This window comes from Mastigoproctus giganteus, chromosome 8 (assembly GCF_048544385.1).
Source record: "Mastigoproctus giganteus isolate SK-2022 chromosome 8, ASM4854438v1, whole genome shotgun sequence".
Lineage (NCBI taxonomy): Eukaryota > Metazoa > Arthropoda > Arachnida > Uropygi > Thelyphonidae > Mastigoproctus > Mastigoproctus giganteus.
The window spans coordinates 107700209-107727161 of NC_143582.1; the positions used below are offsets into that span (position 1 = coordinate 107700209).

The 26953-nt window shown below is 37.5% G+C and overlaps 1 protein-coding gene across 1 annotated transcript in view; it reads left to right on the forward strand.

Annotated features, from left to right (window-relative positions):
• Positions 1-782: 782 nt before the first annotated feature.
• Positions 783-26953, forward strand: part of Cad99C (cadherin 99C) — a 318171-nt gene continuing 292000 nt past the window's right edge. The window contains exon 1 of the mRNA XM_090378857.1: positions 783-1147. The gene's annotated coding sequence lies outside the window, so the exon portion shown is untranslated. The remainder of the gene's footprint in view (positions 1148-26953) is intronic.

Genomic DNA, 26953 nt, shown 5'->3' on the forward strand with positions numbered 1-26953 from the left:
TATTTCCTTGTAAATTATCGACAGCTTAAATTTATTGCCTTCAATAGAAAAAGAAGCCCGAAAACTAATAAAATACGTACATTACTTTTTTGTTAATTATATTTATACTTTGGATATGAATAAATGAGAAACTAAAACGATGAACTCTGTACCGGTAAATACAACTTTTAAAATGATGATTGTAGTTTTTTTTTTTTTTTTTTGTTTCATTTGGTGGGTCATATTATAAAAAATATTGAGAAATTCTGATGTATAGTAATACAGCATCACATGACAGAACGAATATTGCGAACTAAATCTGAGAACCAAGGGTTTCATAATATTAGGAAATGTGTACTTAATGTTATCGAGCTTTTGACTGAAGTAACTCATGCACAAAATCTGCTAAATTAGACGGCATCCAAAGTGTTCTAAGAAATGAACACACAGAAATGAATCTGTTTCATAGTTTTGCTATGAGCGTGCAGTACGTGACTAATCTTCGAAAGAACCTAGCTTTCATCTGTGATCAGCGTTGAGAAGTCATTCGGAACTTGTAATCATTCTACTTCCACCTAACGGATGAGATTTTTTTAAGAAGTTGGGGTAGAGCGAGGGGTGGAATATATGCGTTATCCTAAGCCAGGAAGTTCTCAGTTATGCGCTTGCCGTTCTCTTTCAGCGTTCCCTCATTCAACAGGTAGGCTAACGGCCTCGTCAAACCAGTTCAGCGGCAAGAATCGTTCAGGTACAGGTACACATGGGTAGCGACGCCACAGTGCCTTGAAGCCACGGAAAGCCATACGAAGAGGGAGAACGGTGCTTAATGCTGGTTGGCTGCTCGTTAGCAGGTGGGCACAAAGTTCGAGCAGAACCTCAGACTGTATACGTATGGTAGGCTGCGTTCCTTATTACAAGCAAAGAAACCCGCAAAACTGCAACCGCAAGACAGTAAGAAATGTGCACTTCCTAGGATTAAACGCTCTTGGTGGTCAACAGACTTGGTGTCGGCTCGTTGGGATGTCTTTCTAGGCATATTTCATCAAGGGGGGTGGACAGTGCTTGTGTGATCTACAGTCCGTGAATGATCCAGTGTGACGATCCTCTTGTACGAGTTGTAAAGTTCCATCTGTATTTTAGTACGAAGAGAGAAACAGACATAACAAAGGTAAGCCTTAATTAGAATAATATAGAGTTGTGCGTGTCTATATAACAGTTCAGTTGTCATGCCTTCAGAATTTAATAGCAGACTTGGAAATCACTAAGAACTACTGACGTCACCATTGCAAATTAAAGTAACTAACTTCAGAATCAGTATTATTATTGTCTACTACTGTATTATTAGGGACAGCTGCTTATTAAAAAATGCTGCAATGTAAAGTTTCGATTTATTCTGTTTTTTTTTTTCTTTCAAGATGAAAAAAAAATAAATAAATAAACGTTATTGATTTTTCCAACCGTTAATATATTATTTGTTGTAAAGCACAATCACTTGAACGGGGAGTTTTGTATACACGATGACACGCTTCCAAACAGTGTGACATCACAACTAATTTATTATCGTGCAAAAAATCCTCAAGAGGAATAAGTTCTGAAATTCCTTCACTTAGTTCCGTAGAACCTCCAGGTAACTGAGCCCTCATTTTTTTTTTTTTTATTTTATCATTATCGATTTATTTTTTACATGTTAGAAACAGATTAAACCAAGCACGGTACTAAGTACTATAGGTTCTAATACCTCTCGTGTTTGGGGTTCATATAAAAAAAAAAAAAAAAAGATACAGTATTTCTACATTTATGTTAATTAAAATGTTTATTACGCCGAAATATGCTTGTCGTAATCCGTCGCTCGTATTTAAATTTATTTATAGTAATTTTTTATGCAATTTTTTAGCCTGCATTTTTTGAAAACTTCTTTCCGAGATGTCATTCCCATTATAACTTTCTTATAGAGCATCAGGCGTTTTTTTCCCCGATGACTCGCGGATCATACTCATTAAGTTTGTAATAAATATTTTTTTCCTTTATAGTCTGGAATGACCATATAAGTCCAGAGGAGTTCGCAAGATTATACAAGAATATCACAATATTTATTACTGTTATTATTTAAGTCAGTTTATTTACCACAAGAAACCTTGGGTCACCTTCTGGACGGCAATGTGCCAGAAGAGTAAATTATTTACAGACTAAGGTGCGAGGAACACATGTACAAGAGTACAGACGTGCTCGACCCGGGGAATTTACAAGATTCAACTTACAATTGCATGAAAACAAAAACCTTCTTTTGTCATATACAGATAGATGAAAGCAAGTAAAGGAAGAAAAATGCATCAGTCAGTCATGTCCAGGAGCTGGTGAACATCATAGATTCATTATCTGGTAACAGTTCTTAACGATTTCGTTTCTGTACAGCTTGTCTTCATAGAACTTATCAGGGTGGATACCAAATTTATTAAAGATCCGAAATTTGTCAGTGTAAGATTCAGAGGGAGACAGGAATCGGGTTGTTACCCTCTTGCCTTCTTTGGGCCAGAGATTGATGTGGAATTAATGAAGCATCAATTCGCCCCGTTATAAGCCTTGCAAGCGTGAGGGCATTTCTTGTCGTTATGAAATTACCAGGGAGTGGTGCCCAGATTTGCTTGTAGGATAGATCTGGAGATAGTAAAAGGGTGGCCCACCACCCGGTTCATCCTTCTGAGCAACCAATATTCCAAACTGAAGTACTTGTTTAGTTATGAGGCAGGGGCAGATGACAAAATTTCAGAGGCATAGAGAGGATTGGGGCGATACACCTCAGGATGTACCGAGCAAGCAATGGTAGCTGATACACACCAATGAGCTCCTGACGCACTGCACAAAGAGCCGCGTACCTCTTCTACCGCAGAAAGGTGAGTCCAACGTCCCAGATGACGTCAAGATCAATGTAAAGTGCATAGTGTGTTTAGGGTTTAACGGCACCAGGGGTTCCCCATCTCCGCGTAGGTTTCATTGTGACTGTGAGACAGTACTCTGTCTAGGCCAGAGGTCTAAAGTGTGTAGTGTTGTGTACCATTATTCTTCTGGCATTTAGCCGTTGGGCCCATATTGGGACCCATCGTATCCACACTGTTCCCCAGGGAGGCAGGCCAGGTACCCAATTGATTTATATTTACTCTGGCAGGCCCTGCCACCTAGTTTCTTGAGATTTCAATGGCTAGGGTCTATAAAAAGGGGGGGACGGGTTAAGTACTGGGAATACACTGGCGTATTAGGCAGAGTAGGGGGCAGACTGAAGGCTAGGGGAAAGACAGAAGTATGGGGACTATAGAGAAGACGACCCCAGATGATCAGTGAGGCAGGCCCATGGCCCACCAGGCGAAAAGAGGGGTGGAAGGGATGGGATGAGACAGAAAATTGTTTCCTTTCCCCCACCAGGGAAGAAAGGGAGATAGGGCCATGCAAGGGAGCGTGGTTTGGAGGGCCAATATGGCCGACAGCACGGCTCTGCTAGGTCTATGTCATTTTACTTTTCTTAGGTTCAGGTGCATTTCCATAATTTGGACCAGAGTCCGTCCAAGCCTCAGTAGGTTTTCGTTCCTAGAACTGGGTCCCATCCAGGATTGGTGATCTCATCCCTTCTGGCGTTTCTCAATATGGCGAAGTAGTGCCAGTCTGGTGTGTTGTCATTCTTCCTGGTCCAAGTGTACTGTCACACGTGGGGTTGAGTCCCGTCCGGAAGTTGTGGCCACTTCCGTGTGAAGTCAGTGACGGTGTAGTACCAGCCCAGCATCAGGTGGTTTTCACTTCTGATGATGTCTCTCCCTGGACGGAGCCCGTCCGTACGAGATGTCAATTGCTGTCAGGGTTGTTCCGTTTTAGTCAGTTCTAAACTTGTATTCCGCCTCTGTGTCCAGGAGATGAGACTCTCGGATGGAATCTTATCCGTGTTATCAACACGCCTCTGAGGTCCTCATATTCTGGGCATTCAAACATGAGGTGGTTCCAATCCTCGATCCCACCGCAGAAGCAGTGTGCATCCTCGGTGAGACCAAAGTTAGAGAATTTTGCATTGAAGGGGCCATGTACCCCCATCAGTAAATACGTTGTACATAGCCCCGGGAGAAACCACGTAGGTGAGCACACAATTTTAAGTTTTGGTGCATTTGACAATGTGTGCCATGTGTTGCTATGTACACTATCATGTGTTTAGTAATGCGTAGTTGAATTAATCACTGTGTACCGTCGAGTGTTTATCTACAATATTTTTTAAACACATGAACGCTCTTTTTGCCGTACAAAAATGTTGATGGGTAGGTGAAAATGTATTAAAAATTTCAGCTTTTTACTGTTTTGTGAAAGTAATACCCTGTAAAATTGTAATAATCAGCTGCGTTTGGGTGTCTACGATGTGTAAATTTCATGTTTTGTACAAAATGTTGTGATGGGTAAGCAGATTTAATTAAAAGCTGACAAACAACCCTTGGGTTCAAGGGAAAAAGCGTTTTCATTTGAAAAAGCCAAATATTTTCTGTCTTTCTGACAATTTTCTCTAATTCTCAACGTCCCACTGTTTCAAGCAAGTTCAGATTTTTTTTTTCAATGTCAATGAGTAAACTCATTCTATTTTTATGATTTGAATGAGCTCCTCATGTTCAAATTTATCTTATAGTATATGGCAAATGCTTAAAGTAGGGGCGTCTCCGTAGCCAGGTGGGAAGGAGCAGCAGTGCGTAGCACACGCTTCTTGATTAGACCGGGGTTCGAGCCCGTCACCACCAAATACGGAGGATGCGGAAAGGTCAATGGAATGACCACAGCATATTCCCGGAACAATATGGCCTTAGTTGCTAATGCTCCTAAAAACCAAATAACAACAACAACTTAAAGTAGGACTTTTAAGTTCATTTTTTCACGTTTGTTGTGAAACGGTTACGAAATATTGATGAATAGGTGAAATTTATTAAAAATCTCTGCTTTTTACCATTACCCATTCACAGTTGCTGAGATTGAATGTTACTTTTTCCCTTCATCAGCTAGTCAACAAGTGTTGATTTTAAACTACTAGTCAATGTAGCTTTATGATATATTTTTTTCCTAGTTTCAATAATACCAACGAGTCGGTGTGAACTTTTTTACAGTTGTTTTGCGCGATTTTTGAGGTGGGATGCATAAAAATCTGTGGGTTCGATTGAAAAGTGGGCGAAATCGCATTAGGGACAACGGCGAGCTCTGTGCCCATCTCGAAAGAGAAACTTTGTTACAAAAAGTTTGATTTCGTACAAATTCTAACAATTGAAAAGACTATAACGGGACAAAATTTCTGGTTGGGCACGCAAAATATCTAAAGGTGAGAACTGTACAATGTGGTTTGCACACTTTCCCATTTTCAGTGAAGATCTTATGGACACACAAATGCTATCTTTCGTAAGCTTTGTGAAGTTTCAGGCTATATTATTCCCAAACGGTTAAAACATACATTTGACACCTACAAATAGGGTGTGAAAATAAGAAAATTTGTTAATTTTAGGGGTATATAACCGTATTTGCTCATTTCTATTACCATAACAGAACGTTCATTTATGAAGTTTTAAAATTTAAAATAGATTCTTCATTTAACAGAACCAACAGAATGTGTATTAACAAATTTATGTAAAAAGGAACACGTTAACTAATAAGTTGTTTTTAGCATTTGTTTAGGAATTAAAATGTTAACACCAAAAGAAGTTTTCGCAAATTTTCCCATTTTCAGTGAAGATTTTATGGACAAACAAGTGTTATCTTTCGTGAACCTTGTGAAGTTTCAGGTTATGTTATTCCCTAACAGTTAAAAAATACATTTACACGCACAAATAGGGGTGAGGAAGTAAGAAAAAATTGTTAATTTCAGGGTAATTTTCTATTGCTATAACAGAACGTTCATGTATGAAGTTTTAAAATTAGATCAGAAAAATGGATTCTTAATCTATGCTGTAAACAGAACCAACAGAATGTGTATTAACGAAATTATGTAAAAAAGGAACACGTTAACTAATACGTTGTTTTTAGCATTTATTTAAGAATTAAAATGTTAACACGAAACGATAGCATCAAAAGTATGTAAAAATAAATATAGCTCTTTATTGTTTAGTTAGACCGTTTATTCAAAAATATAGAGGATTACAGGTTGTTTATGACGTTTTGGGTTTTTCGAGGAATTCCAACTACTTAGCAGCCTCCGTTGTTAAGCACGTTTACAAGGCCGTAAATATTTACTTATAAAATCTAAAAATACTTGAAAACGTAATATTGATTCAGAATAACATTTGTTATTCTGAATTACAATTCCAAACTACAGAAGAAATTATACCGTTATGTTCAACGCATTTATGGAGGCTTATGGCGCTGCTGATTTTGGGTTTTTCTCAGAATTCTACCTATATAAAGATTTTCAGGAAGTCGATCAGGATTATGGACATATTAGTATGCAAATTACAACGTTTCGCACAAATGCTGGGAATATGTTGTGAACATCACTTCATATTAGCTTGTGAATTGGTTAAACTTGCACATGATTACAGTTGTATTTCAGTTGCCTTTAGCGGTGGGCTTGGTGTTATCACAAATTTTTATCTTCAAATGGATGGATCGTGTTGGTTTTTGTGAATTTTTTCAACTGTCCTTTCAGATTCTTGTGTTGTTAGTTATTAATGTGGAGAAGAAACTTCCAGAATTGATAAAAAATTTTTTGCAAAAGGATGACAACGAATCAGCGATCGTGAGCCCTGGGTAGCATACAATTTCAAAAACAATCCATTCTAGTTCAGCAGTGTGTTTACACACACTGAATTTTTCACTAAATTTTTCACTAAATTTTACAATTTAGTGAAAATAAAAAATGTGAACTTTGTACTCTGCTAAAACTAGGTGAGTGGCTTTGTATGTTATGATTAAAGTATAATTTAAATTCCTTTTATTTTGCTTTTGAACTTTCTCTTTGTGTATAGTATGTTAAAACTATGTAAATAAGTTAAATTTAACTGCTAAATTAATTATTTAACATCACCGTCTAATCTCACGTATAATTTTTGTGGAGTGCGAAAATTTTTCCATATTGTAAGTGTTGAACGTTTTCTCGAACTATACTTGAAGTCGTCATACGGAAAATGAACAAAAATGGACTGTTCTGATAACAGCGTATCTGAATTGAGAATTTTATTATTAGTAAAGTCCTGTGCAGGTTGATATTGCCTCTTTAGAATTCAAATAAAAGTTTGTCAAAACTGTTTTTTCAATGAAGACTTTAACCATAATAATAAGAACGTTATATAACTTGGAAGTTACAATGTTTACCTTATAATTTTCGCACAACGTTTGGGAAATTTCCTTTAAATTTCTCCTTAAAATTCGTCTCATAGGAATTAATTTCAAACTTTCACATAATTACTAGCAGGTACATTATAATTTCATCCTCACTAACAGAAGATATATAGTGAATGATGTTACCTTCCTGAACAAGGTTGGAAGTGATCACAGAATGGCAAGATGCACACATGATATTGATGTAAGAAAAGAAAGGGGAAAAAACTGACTCGAGTAAATAATACGAAGGTCTTTGAGATAACAGAAGAGGAGAAAAAGCAATATATACGGGAACTTAAGAACAAGTTTGAGCTTCTGCAGACTGTTCAGGACCAAGATATCGACGAGGAATATTACAACTTTCTGAAAGTGATAAAGCCCAAGCAACCTATATGTAAAAAGAAATCCAAAGAAGAAAAAATCAGTTAAGAAACACTTGTTATGATGAACCGAAGACGACAAATGAAGAGCAGGATAAACGCTAACACGGAGAAAATTGAGTATACTGAGTTATGCAAAGCCATTAGAAAGAGACTCAGAGAGGACATAAGAAGATTTAACACAAGAAAAGTAGAATAAGCATTAAGGGAAAACAAAGTACTTAAATTAGGAGTAATACAGAAAGACAAATGATACTGAAACTGAAGAATAGCGATGGTGTACTTATTAATAGCAGAGGAATACAACGAGCGAGGGGATGATGCCAGCAGTGGGGAAGATGGATCGCAAATTAGTAACACATACAACATACCCGATATCCTTCCTGATGAGGTAGAGCACGCGTTGAAGAAAATGAAGAATCAGAAAGCCCCGGGGGAAGATGAAGTTACTGTAGAGTTGTTAAAATTGGGAGGAAGAGACATGACACAAAAACTGGCAAGATTCTTCACAAAATGCATTAGAAAAGGTGTGATGCCTAAGGAGTGGAATAATGCAATCATGATTTTTCTGCATAAGAAAGAATATAAATCAGAAATTGTAAATTATAGACCAATTAGCGTGTTATCCCACATCTATAAGTTGTTCACAAGGGTCATTACTAACAGATTAGAAAGAATACTTGATGAGAATTAACCGAAAGAGCAAGCTGGCTTTAGGACACAATTCTCAATGAATGGATCACCTTCACGTAATATCACAGCTAATGGAGAAAGAAAATGAATATAAAACACCATTATGCCTGGCATTTGTGGATTATGAAAAGGTATTTGACTCCATACAGCATAAGGCAATGTTTCGGGCACTGGAAAGACAAGGCATAGATACCCCATATATTATGATTTTGAAAAAAATATATGAGAACGCTACCTCCTTTATTAGACTAGACGAAGACAGTAGCAAATTTAAAATTGAGAAAGGTGTTCGATGAAGAGACACAATATCTCGGAAGTTGTTTACTGCTGCTCTTGAGGAAGCTTTCAGAAGATTAGACTGGTCGGTCGCAGAAAGGAGTCAATGTGAATGGAGAGTACCTAAACCAGTGGTTTTCAACCAGGGTCACAACAACGTTCCAGGCGTGCCACGTAATTTGGGTTTAAGTTACTTAAACTTATTATTTTTTAATTTATATGTTTATTTCATAATAAAAAGGTGTATAGTATCTTTTTAATTTTGTGGTGAGTGGTGATCTGTAATTGATGTTTACTTAGTACCTCTATATAAAGAATAAAATTATATACTGTATATATACAGGGTGTCTCAAAAATACACGATATAACTTCAGGAATGAGTTCCTCATATGTAGACAATAAAAATATTTTATATCAACATAGTTCCAGAAATGCTTGGTTCCCGAGTTATTAACCAGAATGTCTTATCTCCCGCAGGTGATTTCCTTCATCACAAGGTACTGATAGAATCTGGTGGTTTTTCATTCCGACCATGTACTCAAATCAGGAGCAAGCGGATATGCACTTTATGTACAGTTTGGCGGACGGCAATGCTCTGGAGGCTCGTCGTTTGTACCACGAAAGGTTCCCAGAACGAAGATGTCCAGACAGGAAAACGTTTGAAGGTATCCATCGCAGCCTTGGTGAACATGGGACCTTTACACCTCGAGCTGCCGACAGAGGACGACCAAGATCTACGACTCCTGAAGTAGAGGAGGAGATTTTGGATGTTATATTATTCTGCGTGTGCTGATTCCACTCCTGGAATCAGCACACTCAGAATAGCAATGCAACTAGCTGTTCGACTATTTGGAGAGTATTGCGAGAACACCAACTGTATCCTTTCCATCTGCAACGGGTACAGGCCTTGTCACCAGCAGATTACTCTGCGCGTGTAAAGTTCTGCCAGTGGTTCTTGCAGCAGTGTGGTACAACTCCTCACTTTTCTGCCTTAGTGATATTTACAGATGAAGCACAGTTCACACGAGACAGAATCCAAAACTTTCACAATCAGCACGTATGAGACAGTACGAAACAAGCCAGGAATTTGGCATCGTCTTCGCGAGTCCATGAGATGTCGATGTGAGGCCTGTATTCAGGCAGAAGGTGGACATTTTTAACAATTACTATAAGGTAATATGAACAGTTAAGTGTCATAGAAAAACCTTCAAAACTCGGAAACCAAGCATTTCCAGAACTATGTTGATTAGTAGAGGCATTTGATGCAAGAAAGCAAGCTTATGCAGCATCAGCCAAAAAAAAAAAAAAACCCCACTTCCACTTCACCCCTCTGTTCGTTCAAAATACCTGTCCAGCTGAGCCTTAAACTTATTTAGGCTATCAACCTCCACCACAAGGGATGGAAGTCTGTTCCACCAACCAACCACCCGCTGGCTAAAGGCAAATTTCCGCACGTCTATCCTACATCTGTCTTTCCTCAATTTGAATTTATGCCCTCTCAGGTGATTTTTCTGAGCTAGAGGAAGAATCCCATCAGCATTGAACATGCTTAAACCATTCAAGGCTTTATACACCTCTATCAGATCACCTCGCTGGTGCCTAGTCTCCAGACACTGTAATTTGCAAAACTTAAGCCTTTCTTCGTAAGAGCACCCCTTTGTTCCATTCACTAATCTTGTTGCCCTTCTCTGTACTCGTTCCAGCAGCTCTACATCCTTGTTGAAATGAGACCTCCAGACCTGTATACAGTACTCTAGGTGTGGCCTGACCATCGCCTTATACAATGGAATAATTACCTCCTTATCCCTGCTGGAAAAATTCCTGTATATCATTGACAATACTCCATGAGCTACTCTTGCAGCCCGTCTGCACTGCTCAGAGAACTTCATATCTGCCTGCACAACCACCCCCAAGTCCCTTTCATTCTCTACCACTGTCAGTGTAGTACCACAGAGTTGATACGTTGCTCTGGGGTTGCTGTTTCCCATGTGCAGTACTTTACATTTGTCAATGTTAAACTTCATTTGCCACCTCTCAGCCAATCTGCTCAACCTTTCCAGATCCTGTTGCAGCAGCATAGTGTCAGTAGTGTCCTTGACAACCCTGCCAACCTTTGTATCGTCTGCAAACTTGGACATTAAGCTTGATATACCATCATCAATATCATTTATAAATACAGAAAACAATAATGGACCCAACACTGAGCCCTGAGGGACTCCACTAATAACATTAGTCCACGATGAGCAGTGTCCATTGATTACCACTCTCTGTCTTCTCCCCCTCAACCACCCCTTTATCCATAGCAGCAATTTTCCTCCAATGTCACACTGCTCCAATTTGTGTAGCAGTCTTCCATGTGCAACAGTATCAAAAGCCTTTCTAAGATCCAAGTATATAATATCAAAGTTATTCCCTGCATCCAGTTCTTTTGTGACTGCATCATAGTATCCAATCAAGTTGGTCAGGCAAGACTTCCCCTTAACAAAACCATGCTGTGTCTGAGCTATAACTGAAGTCTTGTCTAAATGATCCTGCAGTGCTTCTTTAACCAGTGCCTCCATTAATTTTCCTGGAACAGAAGTTAAGCTCACAGGTCTATAATTACTTGTGTCAGACTTTGACCCTCCTTTGTGAATTGGGGTCACATTTGCACATTTCCAGTCTATGGGTACCTCCCCTGAGTCCAAGGAAGCTCTCATAATTATGGCTAAGGGTTTGCTTACTTCCTTTGCTGCCTCCTTTAGTATAACTGGATAGATCCCATCCACCCCGGGTGCCTTTCTTGTGTTTATCTTCAACAGTTTCTCCTCCACTTTACTCCCAGTTATTTCAAGATTCTGTAGCTTACTGCTAGAGTTGAATACACCTCTGGCATTCCCCTCGCTGAATAACTCCTCATGTGTGAATGTCGATGCAAAATATTCATTTAGTTTGTTAGCTACCTGAGCAGGATCATCAACAGTTGACCCATCAATATCAAGTGGACCAATCTGATTCATCCCCTTCCTTCTAGAGTTTACATAAGTAAAGAACTCTTTGCTGTTTTTCTTTGCATCCCTTGCCAAGGATTTCTCGTAATCTGCCTTCGCCTGCCTAACCTCCTTTGTAACTTGGTTGCATATCAACTTGTATCTATCATAGGCTTCTGTGTCATGTGTTAATTTGTAAGTATCCCATGCATTTTTCTTCTCTGCCATATGCCTCATTAGTTCAACCTTTATTCAGCCTCATTAGTTCAGCCTCATTAGCTCATATTGTCTACATATGAGGAACTCATTCCTGAAGTTATGCCGTGTATTTTTGAGACACCCTGTATAATTTGTATTATGAAATATAATTTTTATAATTATATTATTGTAATAAATATAATATAACATATATATTTTTTAATATTTTATATATATATATATATATATATATATATATATATATATATATATATATATATATATATATATATATATATAAAATATTAAAAAATATATACGTATATATTGAGAAAAATGAGTAGGGGTGCCGCAAAATAAAATAAATTACTTAGGGGTGCCGTTATTAAAAAAAGGTTGGAAACCACTGACCTAAACCATTTAGGCCACGATCCCAAAGAATTAATGGAAAAACTTAATAAGTTATGCAGAGTTAGTAAGGATTTTGGACTAAAGATGAATGTATGGCTAAAACAAAAGTAATGATGAACAAGTATGCCACAGAAAGGGATATAATGATTGAAGAAGCAGTAATTGAAAAGGTGGAGTCATATACTTATCTGGAAAAAGTCATTAGCTGTAATAATGATAAACGGCTGGATCTCAAGAGAAGAATAAATTTTGGATGGATAGCATTCAGGAAATATGGTCACATACTGAGGAGCAATATCCCAGTTTGTCTGAAACATGAAATAATGAACCAATGTATACTACCCACCATGACTTATGGAAGTGAAACTTGGGCACTCACCGAAAGAATGGAAGAGAAGCTGATAACTGCACAGCGAAGAATGGAACGAATTATATTAGGATTCAGACTATTAAATAAGAAGAGAAACACATGGATTAGGCAGCAAACTCAAGTAAAGGACATTCTTATCAAAACTAAAGAACTAAAATGGTCTTGGGCAGGACACATAGCTCGAAGACATGATGGCAGATGGACTAAGAGAATAACAGAATGGTACCCAAGAGGAGCTAGAAGAAAACCTGGAAGAAAACAGCGGGGATGGATAGATGAAATTCATGAGTTTGTGGGTAGTAAATGGATGGCCATTGCACAAAACAGAAGGAACTGGAAAGTTGCTGGAGAGTCCTTCATCCTGCAATGGATTGAAAATGGCTGATGATGATGATGACGACGAAGACATAATTTTAAAAAGAAAGGAATATTTCAGAGATTTAATCACAGTGTGGAAATTGTTTCATTGAACTTTATAATTTCTCTGTGTTATCTTTGGTTGTCAAGAAAAAAAAAAAAAAAACATATTGTGTTCAAATTAATTTGATTAATTTGCACTAATTAATTTAAAATTGTGTTCAAAATAAATAGCGCTCATTAAACAGTTTAAATATAATTTTTATGTTACTAAATACCGTTAATGAAAAAAATCTAAGTTCAAATAATCAAAATAAATGAAATAAATCCGCTTGTTAATTTGTTGATAAAAATAATTTAAAAAAATGAAAAAAAAGACTACACAAAACAAGACTAAATAATATGTTGATTAGAAGTAATAAAAAAATAAAAAGCTACATTGTTGATTAAAAATAATTTAAAAAAATCAATTAAAGTTGCATTCTAATAATACTTTTGCAATGTTATTTGTAAATGTTTGAGTGGAGCGATGGTTATATCGCTCCACTCAAACACACAGTGCTGAAATCACACTAAATTCTTCTTTAAGAAATACATGTCCTGCCATCTAGCAGCAAAATTTAAAATAAAAAAAAAAAAACGAAGTTTGGCACGCGCAAAGGATCATGGGAGACAAAATCGGCTCAAAGTACTTTACTTCGACGGCTGCTACCCGCTGGGAAATTCTGTTTAAAGTGCTTCGATGGCTGCGACATCTAGCGGTAGCGTGTGGGTAGGGCGGGGGACCACCCTAAAGTGCCCAGTATCTTACTCATGGCGTCAAGGATAAAATCATGTTTAACTAACTTAGTAGGCTATTTTCATACAGTTACTAGTGAGCTGAATTTATGGTTGAACAGGTTCGTATTACTGGTAGGATTCTAAGATGGAGTGCTGAATGGCTGCAGGACAGAAGGTTGTAAAGAATGGATAGTCTTCAGATTGGCATAACATCACGAGTTGGGTCCCACAAGGATCGACTCTTGGACCACTGCTGTTTCTCATTTTCAGAAATGGCATCGACGAAGGGATTGAAAGCGTAATCTCAAAATGGTCAGACGACGTAAAGATTGGTAGAGTCATTAATAATCAGTGCCAAGCAGCACTCCTTCAGGATGACTTGAACTTCAAACTTCAAAGATGGTCAGAAAAGTACAATCTATGTTTTAATGCAGCAAAATGCGTGGTCTTATGCTTTGTGAATGGTCCTCGTGGGTAGGATAGTTCGTAGAAATCGCCGTCCTCCCCGCACCGAGTGTAAAAGACCTGGGTTCGAGGCCCGTTGATGAAGACTGGAATTTTTATGGGCCTTTTTAACAACGTGGATGATTTAGTCTGTCTCCGGCGAGGGCAGCATGTTTTTTTTTTTTTCTTTTTTCTTTCTCTCGGAAACTCGGGTTTTTTGTCCAGCAAACAGAAAATCGACCACAGTTTAGTGGTCGATTTTGATCGATATGCAATTTACAGACAGTATATATGGAGCAATATGGCCTTAGTCAATAATGCTCCTAAAACCCAATAACAACAACTCGGTCCAGCAACGCTAACGTAAATTATATACTTGGTAGGGTTGAATTGAAAACAGTGGAGAAGGATTTTACAATACGAGCAGATTTTTAAGTTTTCTGAACAGCGTAAACAGGCAGTAAAGAAAGCCCATGGCGTCCTATCAATGGTTTATCGAACGTTATCCTGTAGATAGAAGGGAGACATAATCCCACTGCATAAGACAATTGTAAGAACACATTTGGAATACGGTACTGTGTTCAGGCATGGAGATCTCATCTGAAAAAAGACATTGAACTTCTTGAAAGGGTACAAAGAGGGCAACTCGCGGTGAGACCGGCAAATGACTTTACGAGGAAAGACTCCAAGTATGTGGGATACAGAGCTTGGCAACCAGACACCTCAGAGGTGAACTGATTGTGGTTTGTAAGACTCTGAGTAGTACCTTCTATTACACAGTATATAAAAGAGTATTTTGGAAAATAGTGCTTTTTCATGTACACACTTTTTGCTTTCCGCAAGATGGGGCTAACTGCTATTGTGTCATACTACAACGAAGTGATTGACAGGTCTGTCTCAAAGACCACGTCTAGGCATATCACCCTTAAATTAAGCTGCATATACCATAGCGATGAGTCATTACCCGATAGCGTTAAGACGTCACGCAATGGTGACAGTTCGGCCGTTGTTATTTGTGGGGTTTAATTTTAGAATTCTACATGTCTCAAGGCAACGATTCAATTTTTCCTAAAGTTTCTTCAGCTATTAGCAATTTTGTTAATAATGGCAGTAATAGAAAAGAGAATATCGTATCAGAAAGGCTGAGAAGAAAAGAAAAGATATTGAAGAGTAAAGCAGCACTTAAAAATAATGATATTGAAGAAAACAAAGCGATTATAATAATAAGTTAAAAGGCTTCACAATTAAGAAAGTAAGATACGAAAAGAGCAAAAAAAAAAAAAAAAAAAGAATCACGAATTGTTGATAGCTCTACTGAGATAAGGACGTAAAAAAAACCAGTGTTAAAAGATGAAAATTATCAAATAGAGATTCCTGAAAATATTCCCAGTTCAGAAAATTTAATATATGGCGTTTTTGGAAGTATCGAAACTCCTTTGGAAGAAAAGTTTAAATTTAGCCGCAACAAATAAATTTTATCCGAAATTAAGATTCTGGGAGAATTGAAAATAGTTTATTCATCAGACCAAATTATGCCAGATAGCTGTAATGCTTAGGAATACAACTGTGTAACACCCGATTCTCTGTAGTGAATGTTTACCTCACCATAAACTACTTTTGAAGGTAAATGCAATTGTTATGGTTTTAAGAAACTTAGACATAAAAAAATGGAATTTTCAATTGTACAAGATTACGTGTAGTGGAAATAAGGAAGAAATGTTTGGTTTCTGAACACATCACAGGTGACACAGCTGGATCGAAAGCATATATCCACGCATTCATACGTATTCAAACGATGGGGAATATAACTTCATTTTTCAACGAACACAGTTTCCTGTGAAATTGGCTTTTAGTATGACAATAAACAAAAGTCAAGGTTTATAAACATAAATAAACAAAAGTCAAACGGTATACGTTTGACTTTTGTTTGTTTTGTTTTGACTTAACATCGCCGTGTTTTTCTCATGGACAATTGTACGTTGCATTAAGTAGAGTGAAGGCAGCTAAAAATCTCTTTGTATCAACTGAAAACGAATAAAAAAACTATTAAAAAAAACAAAAAAAATGGACAAGAAATGTTGTTTATAATCAAATATATAAATGTTGTTTTTGTTATTAATTTGTTTTTAGATAATAAAATAATATAATATAATTTTTGTACATCTTTTGATTATTAGAAGGGGATGTGGGATTTCCTCCCACTAAAAAAAATCAAAATATAAAAACTTATAATTCAGGTTCGTGTGACACAAGTCAGAGGGGAGCGAAGCGACCTTCAGACTTGTTAGTAAAATGTATAAGGTGGCATTCTCAGTGTTATAAAGACTTCCAGACGTATGGGACATAATTTCAATGATTGAGGTTTAGATGAGATTGTAGCAAGTTTTCTTTTAGTTGATTGCTGGAACAAGTTGCCTCGCAGGTAGTTGAGGCTACCAGTTTAATAAATTCAAAGGTCAACTGAATAGTTACTCTGTGAGGAGGGAAGCATAAAATTTGTATTTTCTTATCTAATTTGTGGTTTTTTTTTTTTTTACCAGTGCAGTAAAAGCCATGACTTTCTTCCACTATATGGAGAATATAATTACTATTACTCTTCATTAATTTGGCGAATTCTATTCATTTTTTACATCATTTCTTAGTAGTAGTAGTAGAAGTAATGGAGGCATGTGATGGAACGTTTCTCAAACAATGGAAACACGCCATTCTTAAGATTTTACATAAACCTTGTAAGCCACTAGACAATGCTAGATCATACTGCCCCATAGCCTTGCTCTCTCACCCGGGAAAAGTGTTAGAGAGATTAATCGCTAATAAAATTACCACACTGCAGGGAGCCACAAGCTCCACATCCTCTCTTCAATACGGTTTTAGGCAAGGGCTTGGATGCGAAGACGCTTTATTAGAACTTCACCACCTCATTGACAGCTCCACTTCCAATATGGCTATCTTTATCGATTTTGAGGGCGCTTTTGGTACTTTATGGTGGGAGAGTGCCCTCAGTAGACTCCGTTCCAATCACTGCTCTCTTCAGCTCTATAAACTTGTTAAAAACTACTTTGCCGATCGCACCGTCACCGTCATCACTAAAAGCACGAAGATTCACAGATCTGTCTCCCGTGGTTGCCCCCAAGGATCAATTTTGGGTCCCTTGATTTGGAACCTAGTTCTCGATGATTGGCTGCTTAGGGCAACTGAATTTCAAAATGTACAACAACTTGCGTATGCAGATGACATTATCATTTTAGTGAATGGAAACTCAAGTTCTGAATTAGAACTCTATGCCAATAAAGTACTCTTTGAACTATCGTCTTGGTCCTATAAGAACAAATTAAAATTATCCCCAACCAAATCGAAAATCATGATTTTTAAACACAAATTAAACTATGGCAGACCACCAGTTGTAAAACTTGACAAGAAATCACTTCCACTTGTCCGAAGCACCAAATTTTTAGGAGGTATCATCGACGACCGCTTTTCCTTTACTGCGCATATTGAACATCCGTCCGTCAAAGTTAAGAGTTTTAGCGCAATGCTGCTCCAAATTACCAGGCAAGACTGGGGATTGAACACTAAAATCCTACATCTATTTTATAATGCTGCCATAATCCCAATTACAACCTATGCTGCCAGCCTTTGGTTTAGACATACTGTACTTAAAACTGTACAAACTAAGTTATCCACTATTCAACGTTGTTTTCTCCTTAGCCTACTTCACGTTTGCCGAACAGTATCAACTCCAACTCTACAGATTCTTGCAGGCACTATACCACTTGACCTGCATATTGTGTTTAGAGGGCTTTGCTTTTACATCCGCAAAGGCATTTCTACGGAATTTCAGGGAATCATCGTTAACCTTCAGGCTGATCCCAAAACTTAGCGAACCAGATGCTGGAATTTATTAGTGAACACCTGGCAGAATAGATGGAATTCTACCAAAAAAAGGAGCTATTACCAAAAACTTCGTTCCCGACGTAACTGCACTACTTTCGTCATCCACCAGAAAATGGTTTTATCTCCTACATACTAACTGGTCATGGTTCGCTTAACGCAAAACTCTACCAATTCAGACTTCCAAATACAGTCTCCTGTCGATGTGGGCTACCGGAAGACTCCTCACGTACTTTTTGAATGCTCCATTTACGAGGATCTAAGATTGGCTCTTAAGGCAACAGTACCAAACTTGTGTCCCGGAGGTGAGAAGATACTCATTTCTGTCAAAAATTTCCAGGCCCTTCAAACCTTCTGCAGTGCTGCTTTTAATCGCAGGAATTCTTTCACCTCAGTGTTAATTCAAAAAATTAAACTGAAAACATATCATAAATCATAATACAACTGTGTGCTGCCTCGTCGTCCTGATGACGTCATATACAAAATTGTTCTGGCTTTCAACACGCAAAGATTTTAACAGATGCTGCGCTTTTCTGACTCATCCTTTATCAAGACTCTCTGCAACCAAATTCTTCCTCTGCTCAGTGATACCGTCATCGACCAGAGACTTCTCACATCACTCCAGATTAACAGAATTCAGAATTATATCTAGAACTTGTTCCTGCCGATCATGTTTGAATGACATTACTACTTCTGTTTGACAGCACTGCATAAAGACGTGGGCAAGAAATGGATAAAGATTTTATTTATTTTTAATTTGTTTTTATTTTTAGTATTATTTATTTATTTTTTATATTTTAGTATTTTTTATTATTTTTTATTTATTTTATTTTTTATATTTTATTATTTTTTTTATTATTTTTTATTTATTTATTTTTATTATATATATATATATTATACTTATTTATTGATTTTTATTATATATATATATTATACTTATTTATTTTTTATTTTTATTATTTTTTTTACTTTATGTATGCTATTCTCATCCTTATTTCTTCGTATTCTGCTGTCCTGTCTCCTGGGAATGACTGTGTGTGTGTGTGTGTGTGTGTGTGTGTGTGTGTGTGTGTGTGTGTGTTGCCGGCTTGCTGGTACGGGATTCATTTGAATGGCTCAAAACTCTCTTTGAACATTCAGTGGGTGACTGTTGAGGTTGGCCATGGTTCATGCGCAGTTGTGGCCTACCTCCCCGTGGTGTAGACGGACACTGGGCAGCCTTTCCACGTGATCGCCTACCTGGTGACAAAACGGCCAGAAACAACCAAACAACACACACACTGCACGAACATAACATTACACACATTTCTGGCCTGTTACAGTGCTCTGTAACCATCACAGTGTACAAAGACGGAATTGAACTTTCGTTCAGGTGCCGTCCTACATAAGATACTATACATGTCTACACACACACACACATATGTGATGCAAGAAAGCAAGTGTATGAGTTTATGTAGCATCAGCCAAAAAAAAAAAAAAACTGATTTCACACATCCATTCCCACTAAAAGTTTGTCCAGTTCCTCCTTGAATTTATTTAAGCTATCAACTTCCACAACGACTGATGGAAGTTAGTTCCAGCAATTAACCAGCCGTTGGCTAAAGGCAAATTTCCGCACATCTATTCTGCAACTGTCTTTCCTCAATTTGAATTTATGCCCCCTTAGGTTCGTAATCTGAACAAGCGGAAGAATCCCATTAGAATTCAACGTGCTCGACCAATTCAAGGCGTTATACACCTCAATCAGATCACCTCACAGGTGCCTAGTCTCCAGCCGCTGCAATTTGCAGAACTGAAGCCTTTCTTGGTAAGCCACCCCTGCGTTCCCATCACCAATCTTGTTTCCCTTCTGTGTACACGCTTAAGCAACTCTACATCTTTCTTAAAATGAAGCCTCCAGACCTGTATGCAGTACCCAAGGTGTGGCCTGACCATTGCCTTGTACAAAGGGATAACCACCTCCTTTCCCCTACTAGCAAAATTCCTTTATATCATTGGAAATTGCCCAGGACCTGCTCTGGCAGCCTGTCTGCATTGCTCAGAAACTTCATATTTGACTGCACCATTACTCCCAGATCTTTTTCATTTCTATTTCCCTAAGTGTAGTACCACACAGTTTGTACATTTCTCTGGGGTTATTTCTACCCATATGCAGTACTTTGCATTTGTCAATATTAAACTTGAGTTGCCACTTCTTAGCCCATCTGCCCATATTTTCTAGATCCTGTTGCAGTAGCACAGTGCCATCAACAACCCTTTGTATCATCTGCAAACTTCAACACTAAGCCCACTGTTGTTTTGTCTGTTATCAATATAATTGATAAATATACAAACAATAGTGGGCCAACACAAAACTCTGGGGGATTCCACTAATAATATTAGTCCACGAAGAGCAGCATCCATTGATTACCAGTCTCTGTCTTCTCCCTCTCAACGTTTTATCCGCTGTAGCAATTTACCCTTAATACCAATATGGATCTTACAAATATAATAGATATATCTATTTAGCTAAAATAAATCCAGTAAAGGCAATGGAGAGGGAGTATTAAGTTTAAGGTTAGTAAGTATCCTTAAACTTAATACGTAAGTAAGTTTAAGATTGGATATTTAGTTTTAATGTAAATAAGGTTAAAGTTTGAAGAAGACAATGGATTTGGGGATGGGAAAGTTATAGACGTGTATGTTAAATAGCAGCTAAATAGAAACAAGTAAATTCGAGTAATATAAGAGAGCAAACAGAGACAGTGGGCAGCACTAGAGGGTGCTGCCATTTGAGAATAGGTGAGGAAGTGTTGCTGAGGGCAAGAACAATATGACCATGAAATGGGATTATGAAGTGTCTCTTTTGATCTAAGCTACCGTTAGGAAGTAAACAGGAAATTAGTGAGCGTCGAGTGTTCGCATAAAAAGAAAACGGCGTCAGGGTGGCTGATAATTTGACAAGTTGTCCATATTTAGCAGAGAAGGTGTGAACACGAAAAGGAGTGTTTTGGAGGTGACTGGCAAACGTGAAAAGGTCATACTGCTGTGTAAAAAAAAATAAGAAATTTCTAGAGAAGGGTTGGATTATGCGCTAGGGAGACGGCTGTGGGGAGATGTTTTAGCGAATAGGAAGGAATGAAAAATTAAATAATATGGAGATTTGTTACGAGTCCTTGGGGGAGGAGTTCCGAACTTGAGGGAAAAGAAAAGTTCGGGAAAGTAAGGGGGAAAAGTGTCGACTCTGTATCTAACTTTTCTGTAGTCTAAGGGGAGAAGGTCGTGAGTTTGTAGGTTGAAGTGGAAGTAGATATTTTTGGTGGTCGGAGTTCACATCTCTTGGTAGCAAGATGAAAAAATAAAAGAAAAACATGAAAGAAAGAAAGAAAGAAAGCCTTGTCTGGCATCGGAGGACTGCGATAGGCAGTGGTTAAGTTTAAGGTTAAATTTAAATATGCAAGAGAAAGAAAGCCTGGTCCAGCATCGGAGGGCATTGAAGGTGGTGGTTAAGTTTAAGGTTAAGGTAAACGTGCAAAAAAGAAAGCCTGGTTCGGCATCGGAGGGCAGTGGTAGGCTGTGAAGACGGTGGTTAAGATGAAGGTTAAGGTAAACAAGAAATGAAAGAAAGCCTGGTCCGGCATCGGAGGGCAGTGATAGGGTGATCGGCGTCTCTAGCAACGAAATCGCAAAATGTAATTCCGAAGTTTTGTCGTGTAAGAGATTACACTTGTGTCTAGGGTCTGGCCCATTGAGAAGTGGCCAGTTCTGCAGATATGTGAGCCAATAAAAGAAAGCCTGTCTGCCACTAAGGAAAGCAGAATGCTCGAGAAATGGAAGAAAGCCTGTCCGCCAATAAGGAAAGTAGAGTGCCCAAGAAATGGAAGAAAGCCTGTTAGCCACGAAGGAAGCCTGAACGCAAGGAAATTTGGAAGTAGCGGCCCTTCCGGAACTTAAGTCTGTTCCTTTTTTTTTTTTTTTTTTTTCTCGAATGCTGAACTCAAGGACTCATAACCTAGCTCTGTAAGCAATTGAGTGATAGTCCTTTATTTTTTTTTTTAAAAAGTACATTCCTGTTGTATTAGGCAAGTTAGTTACTAAAGTTGAGACAATTCGTTATGAATGTTAATGATAATGAAATAACGTAAGGGTGGTAAAGGGGATGACCAAGATGATAACTAGAGAGTAATCAAGGTATAATGAGGGATTTATAGTGAACATTACTAAGGTAAGAGAATACCAGTTGTAATACATTTCATGTGTTAAAAGCCAGAAACGAATATACAAAAAGAGTAATAAGAGTTGAAATGAGTTTTACTGATGTAAGTGATAAAAATTGGTAATGTAAGAGAAGGATTGAGAAATCATCAAGGATTCGTATTAAGTATTGTACAAACTGATGTTAATAATTTGTAAATTGAGAATAGTTGATGAGAGAGAGAGATCGTGTATAGTACTAATATGGTTTATATATATAGAAATTGGTATGCATGTATGTAATTATTTGTTTTTTTTTATGTAAATGCTGTATATAATGTTCATTAAAGGTTGTAAATTTTTATTGAAGAAATGTGTGTCTTTAACGTTCTTCTAACACCCGCTTTACACACCCTAGATTCTAGAATTTTCTGTGAATTGCAGTTAGATTTGTGTTTGTGGGGTGGGGGTGTGACTTCAGTAGGGTGGAAGTAAAACCACAACAAAAGCAAGTCAAGACAAGTAATAACATATTTATCTTCCCTCACATCATACTGCTCCAATTTGTGCAGCAGTCTTCCATGTGCAACAGTATCAAAATCTTTCCTGAAATCTATGTATATGTTATCAAAATTATTTTTTGCATCCAGTTCCTTTGTAACCACATCATAGTATCCAATCAATTTTGTCAGACAAGGCTTTCCCGTAACAAACCCATGCTGTGTCTGAATTATTACTGCAGTCTTGTCTAGATTATCCTGCAATGCATCTTTAACCAGCGACTCCATTATTTTCCTGTTGTAAGAAGTGAATCTTACAAAAATTCCCTTTCCATATCCTTGATATGGAAAGGGAATTTTTGACATTTAACAGATGCATATATGGAAAGAATACTGGATTTAGAAATCAGAGGATATAGATGTGTAAATTGAATAGCAGTAAAATGGAAGAGAAAGTAAATGCAATTTACAGGTACTGTAAATGCAGAGATGTGGGAAAGGGGGTGAACTGAGAGTAAACAAAATCAGCTACCTTACTAGGGAAAGAATGGTCATTAGCGAACGGGCGGAAAAGGATTACTAGAAACAGAACAATGGGACAGTGGAATGCGGGTGATTAAGAAACGTTTGATCTATGCGACATCTGGACATAAGTCCCGACGAGCTGGCGGTTGTCAGAGGAAAATATCCCCCAGAGGTCACTCTTTACTATATGATGTTTTGGTAAGTTGACAACATTTCGCAAATGTGAAAACACGAAAATGGTTAATGCTGTATATAATGAACATTATATACATTATGTAAATGCTGTATATAATGAACAGCTGTATATAATGAACATTATATACAGCATTTACATAATATACTCTGGCACGACAAACAAGTCAGTAGAGTTTACAATAAATCGTCAATACAAATATTTATCGTATTTAGTAGTCACGGACTTGAACCCCGGTCCACGCAAGGAACGCGTGCTATGCACTCTCACTCCTGACCACTCGGCTACGTCAGGTTATCCTTAGAGACGATCGGCAGACATGAAAAGTTTGTGCTGCCCTGAGAACTAGACAAGAAAATTACAGAAAAAAAGCTTTGTTTGCACACGGGGTAAATTTTTTAACAAATAGAAAAGAGGGAAAGTTAGGAGATTTCTCGGGATTGGTTGAGTCCTGTGGGAGGAGGTTCTAACGAGGGGGAGAAAGCTGTGAGTTGCGGGGGGGGGGGTAAGTGGAAGTAGATATTTTTGGTTGTCGGAGTTCACATCTGGTGGTAACAAGATGAAGAAGAAAAAATGGGTGAGAGAAAGAGGTAGTGAGGCATAGAGGACGCGAGTAACTGCCGACTGAAAGTGATGATGTTTTTTTGAAAGTATGGAAGAGTGGGAAATATGTGCGTCGAAAGTTTAAGGTTAAGGGAAATATTCAAGAAAGAAAGCCTGTCCGGCACGAAAGGCAGTGATCTGTGTTCCTAGCAACGAAATCGCAAGCTCCGAAGTTATGTCATGTACGAGCCTACACTTGTGTGTAGGGTCCGGCCCGTTGAGAAATGGCCAGTTGTGCAAATATGTGAGCCAAGAGTTCCAGAAAATTATCTGAAACAGATTCATGAGCAAACAGATGAAGGAAACCAAAAAGGAAAGCCCTAGACGACAGCCCGGAGAGCCTAAGATGAAAGTCTGAAACCTCCCTGGAAAAGAAGAGAAGAAGATAGAAGTAGATGAGCGATATAGGAAGTATATTCTTAGTTAACAAGGACTGTTAGTAAAATAGTAGGGTAATTAATGAAAGGAGGTAGCAGTAGAAAGTAATGGGAAAGATAAATTGTTTCTGAGGTAGATATACTAACAGAGTTTATTTTGTTAAATGGGGATTAGTGTATAATGCAAGGGAAACAAAGTAATGAGTAATAGATGAAATTTATGTACAAATAGCTATAATGTGTTAGAAGGGAAAAACTATAAAAATATTGTGTATAGGAGAACATTGAGAGAGTTATGAGTTGTAAGATGTAAAATCTTACAAATATAATATTTTGTGGAAGAGGGAGATTTATTTAAAGTAAAACTTATAATAAAGCAATATGGGGGAGCGGAACATTACAAAGGCTGATGGCAAGGAAGGGGTGTACTTCGGTTCCCAGCTCACAGGAGCATCCAAAACAATGGAAACTGGTTGTAACTGTTATGAGTAGAAGGTGTTAACTCTGGTAAACAATAGCGCGGTGGACCATGTGTTGTCTGGACATTTCTTTAATCGGTTACACCTGGACAGTAAAAACGGAAGAAATGCTGGGAATTAGATTTAAGTCTGGCTGGCAGTGATGGCAAGTTTATAGATCGTGGGATATTAGTCTGCTACAGTATAACTATTAGCGGCTGACTTCAAAGGTACTGACAGCCTGAGAAATTTTACAAATTTCTTAAAATAAGAAGTTAGATCGAGCAACAAGGAATCAGCGTGAGAAAGATAAAATGGGCGAATAAGAAGAGAGTGGAAGTTGATAAAATGAGTAAGATTGGTTAAACTAAAAACTAGGGCGAAATTTGACATATGTCGGCGGTACAGAATTTGAGTTGAACAAAAAGTGAGTGAACGGGGAGAGACGGAGAGACAGTTGGGAATTTGTTGGTTTTTTGTAAAAATGAGTTAGAGTCACAGAGTTGAGTTTTATGTGTGTGTTTATGGAAATGAGTTAGTTATACCCCGAGTTGAGATTCATGTGGGTGTTTATGGAAATGAGTTAGGGGCACACAGTTGAGATTTTGTTAGTGTTTGGTGAAAATGGGTTAAAAAGAACACACAGTTGAGTTCATGTGGGTTTTATGAGAGGAGAGAAACCACAGTTGAGTTTATGTGGGTTTTATGAAAATGGGTTAGTAGGATTCTAAGTTGAGTTTTGTTGGTGATAGGGAAATGAAATAGTCAGCGGACACAGCAGTCGAGATAAGTAAAATGAGTTAGTAACATGGACAGTTGAGGGTTTCGTCGTTGTAGAAAATATGTGTTAATAAACAGTTGAGTTTTTAGGCATGTTACAAAGTGTAAGGAGAATAAGCCTGTCCGTCATTGGAAGGCAAGAGAAGTGGCCGTTTTCGCGAGTCTAACCGTCATGGAGGAAGGCAAAGGTAGTGACCTGCATGATAACGAGCGCTGTGAAATATTTATTATTTTAATAAGAAGTTCGTATAAGGTGGAGCAAAGAAGGGTAGCGCTCTGTGAAGTTTTCTCCTTGAAAGAGTTCTTAATAGGTGGAGCGGTAAAACGAGGGTAGCACCCTATGAGTTTTTCCTTGTGATAAGTTTTAATAAAGTGGAGAGGAGAAGGAGTTAGTGTGAGATGCCCTATGCGTTTTTCTTGTGATAGGTTTTAGTAAGGTGGAGAAGGAACGCCAGTCCCAGTGCAGCAAAGAGTTCCTAAAAAAAAAAAAAAATCATCTGTAGCAAATTCAGGTGTAGCTGATGAAAGAGATCTCCAGAAGGTACCCTGAGAGCCAGGAAAGCTTGGAACCGCCCCGGAAAGCAAAGGAAAGGAAAAGGATAATAGTAAGTACTGTAAGTGAAACAGTATAGAGACTAATTAATAAAAAAAAGGATAGCACTAGAAGTAAATTGATTGATAAATTATCTCTTAAGTAAATTATATATATACTAACAGAGTTTAATTAGTTCAAAAAGGGTTATTGTAAAATGCAAGAGAAACGAAAGATAAGTAATAGATTAAATTGTTATTCAAATGATTATAATATGTTAGAAGGATAATAAAGTTTATAGTGAGAATCTTGGAATGTTGCATTGATGAAGAATTGTTGATCTAACTGAAATACTAATAACAAATAGAGACTTTAGGAAAGTTAAGATTAGTCTTCAGTGTATTGTAACAGAATGGCGAGAACACAGATTATAATGATGAAACACAGATTATAATGATTATAATGATGAAAATAGCATATTGATTGTTAATATAAGAATAATATATGCAAGGTATCCTTGACTTAACCTTGTATGCATATTACATATTTTTTATTCAATTGTATATTATGTTGTATATATATATATGTAAATAAACTTTGTTGTTTGTTAATTTGTGAGTTGTTATTCCTGAACACTCAGCCTTTCCGAAGGGAATTATGATTAATTGAGAAGTTCCCTCGAATCTGGAATTCTCCTAGGAAGTAAAGTCAGATGCGTAAGTGGGGGAAATAAGAATAAAGTGG